Raw genomic sequence first — 11,357 nt, 5'->3', positions numbered from 1 at the left:
TCTGTTCCCGGCGTCTTTTTTTGCTGGGAAACATGACTGCTCCAGGTGTTACGAGTTGTGATAGTCTAACTCAGTGTCATGGGATAAAAATTTTGGGTAAAACCAGTGTTGAGGAGTGTGTTTTAGTGGCTGGTAATGTGGTGGGTTATAACTCCATTGTTTCCGCGTCTAGGATGAACAACGCGATTGTTTTATTATTAAATTCGATCAAAAAAGCTAATGAGGTTGTTCAAATGGGAGTCATAATTAATGATGTGCTTACACCTGTACTCTCTCTTAGCAGCCATTCCAGAAAGGTTATTCTGTCAAATGTCCCTCCATTTGTTTCTGATGCAAGTATTGCTAAAGAATTGTCTTGCTTTGGTAAGATAGTCTGCAAATCATCCTTGCTGAAACATATAGTGTCTTTTCAGAGACAGGTCTTTATTGTTCTGAAAAACAATGCTGACAAGCTTAATCTGTCCTTTAATGTTAAAGTTGAGGGCTTTAACTATACAGTTTATTCTACATCTGAAATTATAATGAAATGCTTTGGTTGTGGCAAAATTGGCCGTCTGATACGTGCTTGTCCTGAACAAAACGGATGAAAATGCTACTGTTCAGACAAACTCTCAGAATAATCACACTGAGGCTGTGTCTGTCACAGATGATGCTGCTGCCTCTGCTACTGATGAGTCAGTTACTGGTGTGCCAGTTGAGAATAAATCAAATAAACCCACAGTGGCTGAGATTACTGCAGGTATTTTCACTGTAGCTGAACCCATGGTTTTTGAGTCATCTAATATAAGCAGTGACATCACTGTAACTACAGATAACATGCCAACTACTGATAAACAGGACAATGATGGTGATGTTGAATTGGAGATGGAAACAGAATCAATCTTCAAAGTCCCCACTAAAAGGAAAAAAATCTGTCAAAAAAAGGTGATTAAGCAAGTTAAAAAAGACAAAAATGAGGCTGAAAGTTTATTCTCAGACAATGATAGTGATTTTACGGATTCTAATACTTCTGACTGTTTTTATCTTTGATCACAAAATGAAAACCAGACGACAGTATACAAAGTTGAGGAAATTAGCACATTTTTGAAAGAGACTAAAGAGCTACCTCGAGTTCAGGTTGAGGATTACTTCCCTGACCGTTCAAATTTCATTAATGATGCAAGGTTTTTAATGAAAGAAGGTGCCTTTGCCGATAAAGAAGTTTACCGTCTTAGGAAAATTATGAGTAAACATAAAAAGCAAATCCTTAAAGATGAAAAACAAGATATGGTGTAATTTAATTTTTCTGGTAGAAGTCTTTGCTTTTCTGACTGTTTCGTTTATTTATTTTTGTTTCTTTAAAACATCATTTAATATGAGAGATTTAAAAATTGGAACTCTCAGTTTGAATGGTGTAACGAGGTGTAGACTCGAGGATGATGTTTGAACCCAAGCAGGTATTTATTGACACACAAACACAAACAAAGACAGCAGGTAAGTGATGACGTGACAGTACTGGGTTGCAGTGGTGATAGTTTACGTGATGAAGACTAATGCTGATAGAGATGGTGACTTTCCTTGAGGTGGAGGGTTTGCAACAACGAAGCTTGCATTGAGGAGATAGACACTGGAGTCGCTGGAGTGGAAACGTTTGGAGTAGAAGAGTCGCTGGAGAGGAATCGTGATGGTGTTTAACGCTGGAGATACTGGTAAGTGAGTCTGTACACGAAGTTGAGACCAGACACAGAATGGAAAGGGAGTGAGGTTTATATAGAGGGGTTGATTGATGCAATGATTGGAGGCAGGTGTGGGTAATCAGTACTCAGGAGAGTGAGAGGGTTGAGTGAAATTGATAGGTGGGTTAGAAGGATCCGCGACATTACCCCCCCCCCACGGACCGCTCCAGAGGGACGTGCTTCCCGACGCCGTGGCCGACCCCGTCCACACGGAGCTGGACGATCAGGATGTACATCGTGGAAGTTGGAGAGTAGGGTCGGGTCCAGGATGTCATCTCGAGGAATCCAAGATCTCTCTTCTGGACCATAACCTTCCCAATCTATGAAGAATTCGAGATGACCCCTGAAGCGTCGGGAGTCCAGAATGTCTTGGACTGCGTAGATCAGTCCGCCCTCCAAGACAAGCAGCTGGGGGGGGGGTCGTCAACAGGATCAGGTTCTGAGGCGTGAGAGAGGGGTGGTAAGGTTTTAACAGTGAGACGTGGAAGGTGGGATGTATGCAATATTGGGGAGGGACCAATGTAACGGGGACTTAACTTTTTGCAGGGGAGATGCAGCCTGATGTCCCTTCTGGAGAGCCATACCTTCTGCCCAGGTTGGTAGGTGGGAGGAGAAGATCTTCGGGCATCGGCATGGAATCTCTGGTGGTGCGCCGCCTGTTGCAGGTAGTGGTGAACTAAGTCCCAGACCCTCTCGCTTTCTATGAACCAATGGTCGACTGCTGGGACGTTAGATGATTTGCTGGACCAGGGGAAGAGAAACGAGTATGGTAAACGAGTATGCACTGGAAGGGTGTGAGTTTGGTGGAGGGTTGACGAAGGGAGTTCTGTGCATACCCAGCCCAGGACAGGAAGCGACTCCAGCAGTTCTGGCAGCGATGACAGAAGGTTCTAAGGAAACGGCTTATCTTCTGAATCTTTCTCTCTGTCTGCCCATTACTCTGCGGGTGGTCACCAGATGAGAGGATGATGGACACTCCCAAGAGAGAGAAGAAGGCTCTCCAGACTCTTGAGATGAATTGGGGACCACGGTGGGAAATGATGTCTTCAGGAATCCCATAGTTCTGAAACACGTGGTTGAAGAGGTACTCTGCGGTCTCCAGAGTGGTGGGCAGACCCTTGAGGGGGATCAGTATGGGCAATATTTCCCCTGATGCTAATTACTTTTTCCCAGACATCAGAATTATACCTGATCTTGAAAAACCCAATTACAATAGTCCACTGTTGTGTCTGAGTTAAAATGAATATGATGATTTTTGTACAGTTAAAGGAAAGGTGCTATACAGATGTATTGTGAAGGTAATCAATAAACATACGTTAAAAGACAGAGCTGACACAGTGTGGAGAGACAAACTGGGAGTGGTGGAGGAAATTAAACCAGAGTGGAAAGTACTAAACAAACCACCATTGACTAAAAGGGCAGGTGATCTTCAGTGCAGAATCTTGCATGGTGCTATAGCTGTTAACGCTTTTGTGATGAAAATGAATCCCACTATAAATGATAATTGTCCTTTCTGTTCAGAGAGAGAAAAAATATTTCATTGTTTTATGAATTGCGACAGACTTTCTCCACTCTTTAATCTCTTAGACTTTTTATTTTCTTTATTAGGGATTTTTTTTTTTTACAAAGCAATGTTTCATACTGGGCTTCAAGAAATATAAGTGTCAAATAATTAACTTTATTGTTGGTCAAGCCAAACTTGCAATTTACATTTCCAGAAGAAATAAAATAGAACAGAAAAATAGACAGCACATTGTATCAGTTTTTAAAAATATGTTCAAATCAATAATTCTTGTTTTCATTCAACCTGATGAATGAAATGAATGGTTTTAAGACTGAATGGTGTTGTGATGTCGGTATGTGTTCTGTACTTGATGATTTGTTTTATATATGCAAATTAAGGTAGTTATAATTATGTAGTGTGTTGTTCTATTTTTGATATAACTGTTTTAATAAAGTGTTTGTAAAACTCAACTCCCTCAGTCTCTCTCTCTCTCTCTCTCTCTCTCTCTCTCACTGAGGCTCTCTCATTCATTTATCAGAAAAACAAACTAAATAAATACTATTTTCATTTAGAACAAATATATACATAGACAATTTACAAATGTCTACAAAAGTCATTTCAAGACGTTAAGCAAAGAAACAATTAAGATCAGAAGAAATGCTGTTTCCTTGTTTTATAATTGTATTATTGCACATTTACAGAGGGTTCAGTGTTTGCATTTCCTGTGTGTTTTGATGCAGTTTGAGAAATATACAATCTGTTGTTTTCTGTGCGAGTGAGACGAGTAAAGAGCGCTGTTGCATAAATCTACATCACGAGCGTCATCCACACACATTACTGAACCTAATAATGACACACAGGACTGTTATTTACTTTTCCTGGAACTGAATGTGTTAACACTAACTACAAAACAAATATGTGATTAATCGTGATTAAATATTTTAACAACACATGAGGGGTGTGAGGGGTCCAGGAACTGAGTTTGACACCCCTGCATTACACACACACAACATCCCACCAACAATAAACTCAAGGGCTTTCACACTGCACTTAACCCTGGGTTATTGTCTTTTTAAACCTGGTTTTAACCTCGAGTAAAGCAACATTTCACACTTGTCATTCTGAAAGCTGATTAGCACCTCTTTTAATCCTGGGTTATGAAACCTGCTCCAGAGCAGTGTTAGCGCTGCTTTTAAAAGTGCACCAGTAAGTTTTTATCCGGCTCTTATTCGTCCCAATAGTACCAGTGGTTTTGAGTTTTATACTGTCATCTATCATCATGGAGACACAAAGTTTATTTACTAACTGCTGCTGCGTCACACAAAGATGTTTGTTTATGTTCTGTTTTATTACTTTTAGTCTGTGTTTTCTCTGTCTCATACTACACACATCAGTATAATGGACATTCTTGGATTAAATCTAAATGAATTCTCACAGGTTGTTGTGCACTGGACTGTGAGCGGACTGTCATGACTCGTGAGCTCTCTGGCGGCTGATGAGACCATTGTGTGCTCGCTCTTGGTGCTTGATGTCACACTGTATATCTGTGATCATTACTGTTATTATTAGTGATAGTAACTGGTCAACTACATGACAGTTTGTTATGTGCTGTCAACATGGCAGCGTCCATGAGGGGGCGACCCACTCAATGTAAAATTAAACAGCTTTTATTGAGGTCAGTAGCTGACTAGAGTCTTAATCTAATGTGAGTGTACATCATTTTAAACATATTTGTGTGCTATTGTGTTTATTTGTAAAACTTTTTAAATGAGCTAAATACAGTGGCAGAGTGGAGCACAACACAATTGAATTAACAAAGCAAATAAAAGCTGAAAACACAACAGAAATAAGCCACAACATAATGAAGTTAAGCCACAACACAACAAGATTATCTGAAAAGAACTTAAACACATTAGCTTCACAGGCACGTAGTAACTTAAACATATCAGCTCCACAAACCTAACAGATTAAACATAACAGCTTCAGCTTCAGGAGCACCATGGCCTTCCTTGTGCCAGACTCTCTCTCCCTTCTCTGCTGGTAGCTTGGCTACTTATATGCCGCTCTCCCCATGCTCACTGGAATTAGAGGCAGGTGTTAAACATGATCTAGCTCAGGTGCAAGTGCCCTTACCGCTTTCTCTCTCTCTGGATGGACCATGCCCCCGCTGCCACATATCCCCACCGCCCGACTCAGGCTGGGGAGACATCCGGCCTGTCTACCACTTCCCCCCACCCAATTCTGGAAAGGTGGACCACCTTGAACTTAAACGGCTGAAGAGCCAGATACCAACGGGTGATCCGTGCGTTGGTATCTTTCATGCGGTGGAGCCATTGGAGTGGGGCATGATCCAAGCAGAGGGTGAAGGCCCACCCCAACAGGTAGTACCGGAGAGTGAGAACCGCCCATTTGATGGCAAGACACTCCTTTTCTACGGACACACATCCCCCTCCACCACCTGTGAGAGTATGTCCCCCAGCTCTCTGTCTGAAGCGTCCGTCTGCAAGACAAAAGGGAGAGAGAAATCGGGTAAATGTAAAAGCGGCCCCCTGCAAAGTGCGGCTTTAACCTGCGTGAACGCCTGTTGACACTGCTCTGTCCACTGGACTGGGTCTGGAGCTCCCTTTTTAGTGAGATCAGTCAGCGGGCTGGTGACATCCGAATAATTAGGCACAAATCTTCTATAATAGCCAGCCAGCCCCAGGAACTGTCTCACCCCCTTTTTGGTCTTGGGCCTCGGGCAGGTCGCAATCACCACAGTCTTGTCAATTTGGGGACGCACCTGCCCGTGGCCCAAGTGGAACCCCAGATCCCATACCTCCACCCGCCCAATCGGGCACTTCTTGAGGTTTGCTCTGTGTCCCGCTCGTCGCAGCGATCTCAGAACCGGCCTCAGATGCTGCATGTGCCGCTGCAAATCATTGTGGTAAATGATGATATCATCCAAATAGGCAGCGGTGTAAGCTGATTGCGGTCTGAGAATTCGGTCCATGAGATGCTGAAACGTAGCCGGGGCTCCAAACAAACCGAATGGAAGCATCACAAATTGGTGTAATCCAAACGGTGTGGAGAAGGCTGTTTTTTCATGGGAAATTGGTGTCAAGGGGATCTGCCAATAACCCTTTGTCAAATCCAGTGTTGATTAAAATCAAGCAGTGCCCAACCGATCGAGCAACTCATCAACGTGAGGCATTGGGTACGCGTCAAATTTAGACACCGCGTAGACTTTTCTATAATCCACACAGAACCGTACCGACCCGCCGCTCTTAGGAACTAGAACAACAGGGCTGGACCAATCACTGTGAGATTCCTCTATTACCCCATATCGAGCATTGCATCCAATTCTTCCCGGACAATTTTCTTTTTGTGCTCGGGCAATCGATAGGGACGGCTACGTGCCACCACCCCCGGCTCGGTTGGCAACCTCCGCGAGCTGACACTGTGAGAGGTGGTCTCCGCAAGTGACCGGGGTGAAATTATTGTGTTTTGTATTCACCTCCGGCCCGAGCTCCGCCCTTTCCGGGACTACCATAGCCAACGTCACAGGGACCGCCTCCCTCCACAATTTCGGAGGTTGAGGTGATATATTTGACGTGCACCCCCTCTATCGGTTCGCTTTACCTCATAAGTGAGATCCCCCACTCATCGTGTGACCTCAAATGGTCCTTGCCACTTGGTGAGTAATTTGGAGCTCGATGTGGGGAGTAATACGAGTACCTTATCTCCCGGTGCAAATTCCCGCAGCCGAGTTCCCCTGTCATACAGTCGGCTCTGTCGTTCTCGAGCTTGGAGCAAATTCTCCTGTGTTAGTTGCCCCAAAGTGTGGAGTTTTGCTCCAAGATCAAGAACGTATTGAATTTCATTCGTATATTTGACGGTCCCTCCTTCCAAGCTTCACGTATGACATCAAGCACGCTGCACAGGCGCTGCCCATACAGCAGCTGGAATTGGGAAAACCCAGTGGAGGCTTACGGGACCTCTCGTACTGCGAATAACAGGGGATCAAACCATTTGTCCCAATTTCTAGCATCCTCGTGCAAGAACTTACGAATCATGTTCTTAAGGGTTTTATTAAATCGCTCCACCAGGCCATCTGTTTGTGGATTGTAAATGCTGGTGCAAATTGACTTAATGCCCAATAATTGGTAAATCTCGTGTAGTGTCCGTGACATAAAGGTTGTGCCCTGATCGGTGAGGATTTCTTTCGGAATCCCCACCCGGGAGATTATTTTGAAGAGTGCCTCCGCAACACTACGTGCTGAGATGCTGTGCAGAGGCACTGCTTCCGGATATCGTGTTTCATAGTCCACTAGGCCAATACAAAGCAATGTCTGCATGCTGACCATTCTAATGGCCTGACAAGGTCCATGCCAATTCTCTCGAAGGGGACCTCAATCAATGGAAGGGGCGCAATAGCGCTTTTGGGGTGGCCGGCGGATTTACCTGCTGACATTCATGGCAAGCCACACACCACCTGTGGACATTGCCGCCAATGCCCGGCCAATAAAAATGGGCAATTAGATGGTTCAGTGTTTTTCTTTCCCCTAGATGACCCGCCATGGGATTATAATGAGCCGCCTGGAACACCATTTCCCGACGGCTCCACGGTATTAAGAGCTGGGTTGTATCATCCTTTGTTTGAGCGTCCTGCGTCACTCGATACAACCGCTCATTTATAATTGCAAAATAGGGATATGAAAGTGCAACATTCGGCTGGAGTTGTTGACCATCGATCACTCTCACTTGGTCAAAGGCGTGCTTGAGGGTTTCGTCGACTGCTCCAGAGAGAAATCCCCTTCGGGACATCCCCTAAGGATGGGAGGGGCTGCAGCCTCTCCCACCTTCACGTCATCCTGATGTGGAGCAGATGAAGACGGCCCCGGCTCTGCCTCCCCTGCCAGAGCACAGCACATTTCACATCTCATTGCTTTAGTGCAGGACCCATCCGCGCATATTCCCTTTAATACATTTCTAAATAATAGGCCAATTAGTCCCCAAAATCAGCAGATGGGTGAGGTAGGAATGAACCGCGGCCTCCACTCTATGTTTTGTTCCCTGAAATATAATCACAAAGGTCACCACAGGGTAGTTTTGCATATCCCCATGCACACACTTCACCCTCACGGCTTTAGCTGTGCCCAAAGCCTTGTGTTTTGGGCAGTATCCAGTATGCTCTGGTCGGGGGAAGCCTGCGGAGTGTCTGGGATCCAGACCACCGTCCCCAGCTCCATCACAGGGCACTGATCCCAGAAGATCTCCGCAACTCCAGCAGGCTGGCCCAGGCGCTACGCCCGCACCTGCATCAGTGGGTGCCTCCACCTGAGGGGGAGAGCGGCGGGGCACCGTAGACGTAGGTGGTACCGACCCCCGCGCACGGGGAACTGGGACTCCTCGCCTTTGCAGAGCAGGAACAGGCTCTGGAGAGAGAGCAGAATGAGGGGGAAGAGGGGAGAGGGAAGAGAAAGGGGAAAACACAGGGGGAGGGGAGAGAGAGAAGGAGGGCTCTTCCACCCTCGGGTACGCTGCCATATGGTTCTCTGCCAGTCGGACAGCTTCCTCCAGTGATGCCAGGTGGTGGCACTGGACCCACTCTGCCATTCCTTTTGGCAGTTGATGTATCAGCTGCTCCAGCACCACCTGATCGACCACTCCCACGACGTCATGATCCCCTGCCAGCAGCCATTTCTGGCAGGTGTCTCGGAGCCATTGGGTGAAGGCAAATGGACGGCCGGTCTTCTCCAGCTTCATGGACCGGAAGAGCTGGCGGTACTGCTCTGGACTGCGGCCAACCCACTGCAGGATGGACTTCTTTAGGTCTTCATAGGCCAGGAGGTTAGCCGCTGGCAGTTGTTGTGCAGCAAGCTGGGCTTCTCCAGACAGCAATGGGAGGAGCCTGGCTGCCCACTGATCACGTGACCAGCTCCAGATCTCGGCGGTGTGCTCAAACAAGTCGAGGAAGGATTCCAGGTCATCCTCCGCCCCATCTTCAGAAGCGTGGGCGGGGGCAGGGGGCTGTGGCTGTCCGGGGATGCGGCCGGGGCCCTCTCCTGGCTGAGGAGGTTCCGAATTGCATGCCGGTCCTCTGCCTGAGCTTTGAGGATCTCAAAGATCCGACGGTCCTGGTCTTGACGTAGCTCAAGCAGAGATTGTTGGTGTGACCGGTGTAGGCCAGCAAGGGACTTGAGGATCTCAGCCAACTGCGAGGACTCCATGGGGCATACTTCAGGTTCCCGGGTTTCAGCACCAGTGTAAAACAGCTTCACAGCAGAAGGAAAGGAGAACACAGGGAAGCAGGTTTTTCCAGGCTCAGTAAGGACTTTTAATCAGCCAATTCAGTGCTTTACAACTTCACAAACTTATCAGCTTCACAGGCACGTAGTCACTTAAACACATTAGCTTCATAGGCACGTAGTAACTTAAACACATCAGCTTCACAAACATAACAGATTAAATGTAACAGCTTCAGCTTCAGGAGCACCATGGCCTTCCTTGTGCCAGACTCTCTCTCCCTTCTCTGCTGGTAGCGTGGCTGCTTATATGCCGCTCTCCCCATGCTCACTGGAATTAGAGACAGGTGTTAAACATGATCTAGCTCAGGTGCAAGTGCCCTTACCGCTTTCTCTCTCTCCGGACGGACGCTTGACCATGCCCCCGCTGCCACACCCTATTTAGTACTTTACAAATAAAACATATCTTTAGTACTATTAACCTCTTAATGACGGGTGGGTCAAAAATGACCCACTTGTGTGTTTATTTACATTTTATTTATGTTTAATGCATGTTTAAACTGTGAAATTGTAAACTAATATTGACATCCAATATATCATTTGAAAGATCTGGGTCTCAAGATTTGATATTTTAAAGAGATTTTGACGATCGCAAAGTTACAACAATAAGATTTTATTAAATGTGTTAAGAGTGAAAATCAAAACACGGAAAATGAAACCGGAAGATCTTCCAGCCAAACACAGATGAGCACAATCCTCCAAACTTTGGTATGCTTCATTGCAAGAGTCCAATAAATAAAATATATTGATTTTAGTCCAAAAATGTAGAAATATGAAGAAATATTGATCAATCTGTCTTTGTTCAGGTTTTACATATTTAACACGTTATCATTCATGTCCATTCTCTGTGAAATCTTGCAATCTGTGTAGAGTTTCAGTAGCAAAACACCCAAACATGATATTTGTGAGGGTCTTATGAATAAAATGAGTCCTCTCTCAAAATTTCCTGTGCAGTTGTGATTGGGTAGTCACTCAAAATAACCAAACAGGGCAGTCAACCAGAGTGACATAAAGATTTGCGTCATCCAAGCTAGATAATTTTTTACTGATGGGTCGTGTAGCTAATAAAAAGATGAAAAGAAGTAATCCAAAATATTTAGAATACGTTACTGACCTTGAGTATTCTAACAAAATATGTTACAAATTACATTTTACAGCATGTATTCTGTAATCTGTAGTGGAATCATTTAAAAAGTAACCCTCCTAACCCTGTTAACGGCATATAGATCCAATGCTACAAACATGACACTTCCAGGAGTGCCAACACAAATATCTCGTATCATGCACATCGAAAAGTGCACGGAGAACAAATGAATGGCCACTCTTTGCTATTAATTTAATCCATCCATTTATTTATTAAAGCTGCTTTTCCACACCATTCAAAATAATAGATGAAAGTCACGGAATTTCTGTGCACAAAGATGTTTTAAATTAAAAATAAATACACAATACTAGGAGAAAAGCTTCAGTGTGCTTTTTTGGAACACTAACATATAGCCCAGTTCTATAAAATTGCTGTTTAGCTTACTTATCTTAAATGCTGGCAAAATTCCCTGTATTAAATTAAATAAATTAGCCTACTAAATGAATTAAGCATTAAATAAAATAATTAATTACAGTGGCAGACCATGTGTAACAACACCTGCACAGGATCGGTACATCCGAATATCACACCTGTGGGACAGGTACAGGATGGAAACAACTGCCTGAGTTACACCAGGAACGCACAATTCCTCCATCAGTGCTCAAAATGTCCGCAATAGGCTGAGAGAGGCTGGACTGAGGGCTTGTAGGCCTGTTGTAAGGCAGGTCCTTACCAGACATCACCGGCAACAACGTCGCCTATGGGCA

The 11,357-nt window shown here is 44.9% G+C and overlaps 1 protein-coding gene across 1 annotated transcript in view; it reads left to right on the top strand.

The window, feature by feature from the left end:
* Positions 1-11,357, top strand: part of LOC127432701 (ribonuclease inhibitor-like) — a 275,817-nt gene that overhangs the window by 101,135 nt on the left and 163,325 nt on the right. The window lies entirely within an intron of this gene.

The sequence above is a fragment of the Myxocyprinus asiaticus genome, chromosome 42, assembly GCF_019703515.2.
Source record: "Myxocyprinus asiaticus isolate MX2 ecotype Aquarium Trade chromosome 42, UBuf_Myxa_2, whole genome shotgun sequence".
Lineage (NCBI taxonomy): Eukaryota > Metazoa > Chordata > Actinopteri > Cypriniformes > Catostomidae > Myxocyprinus > Myxocyprinus asiaticus.
The sequence above is the reverse complement of the archived record's forward strand: the minus strand, read 5'-3'. Positions and strand labels throughout refer to the sequence as shown.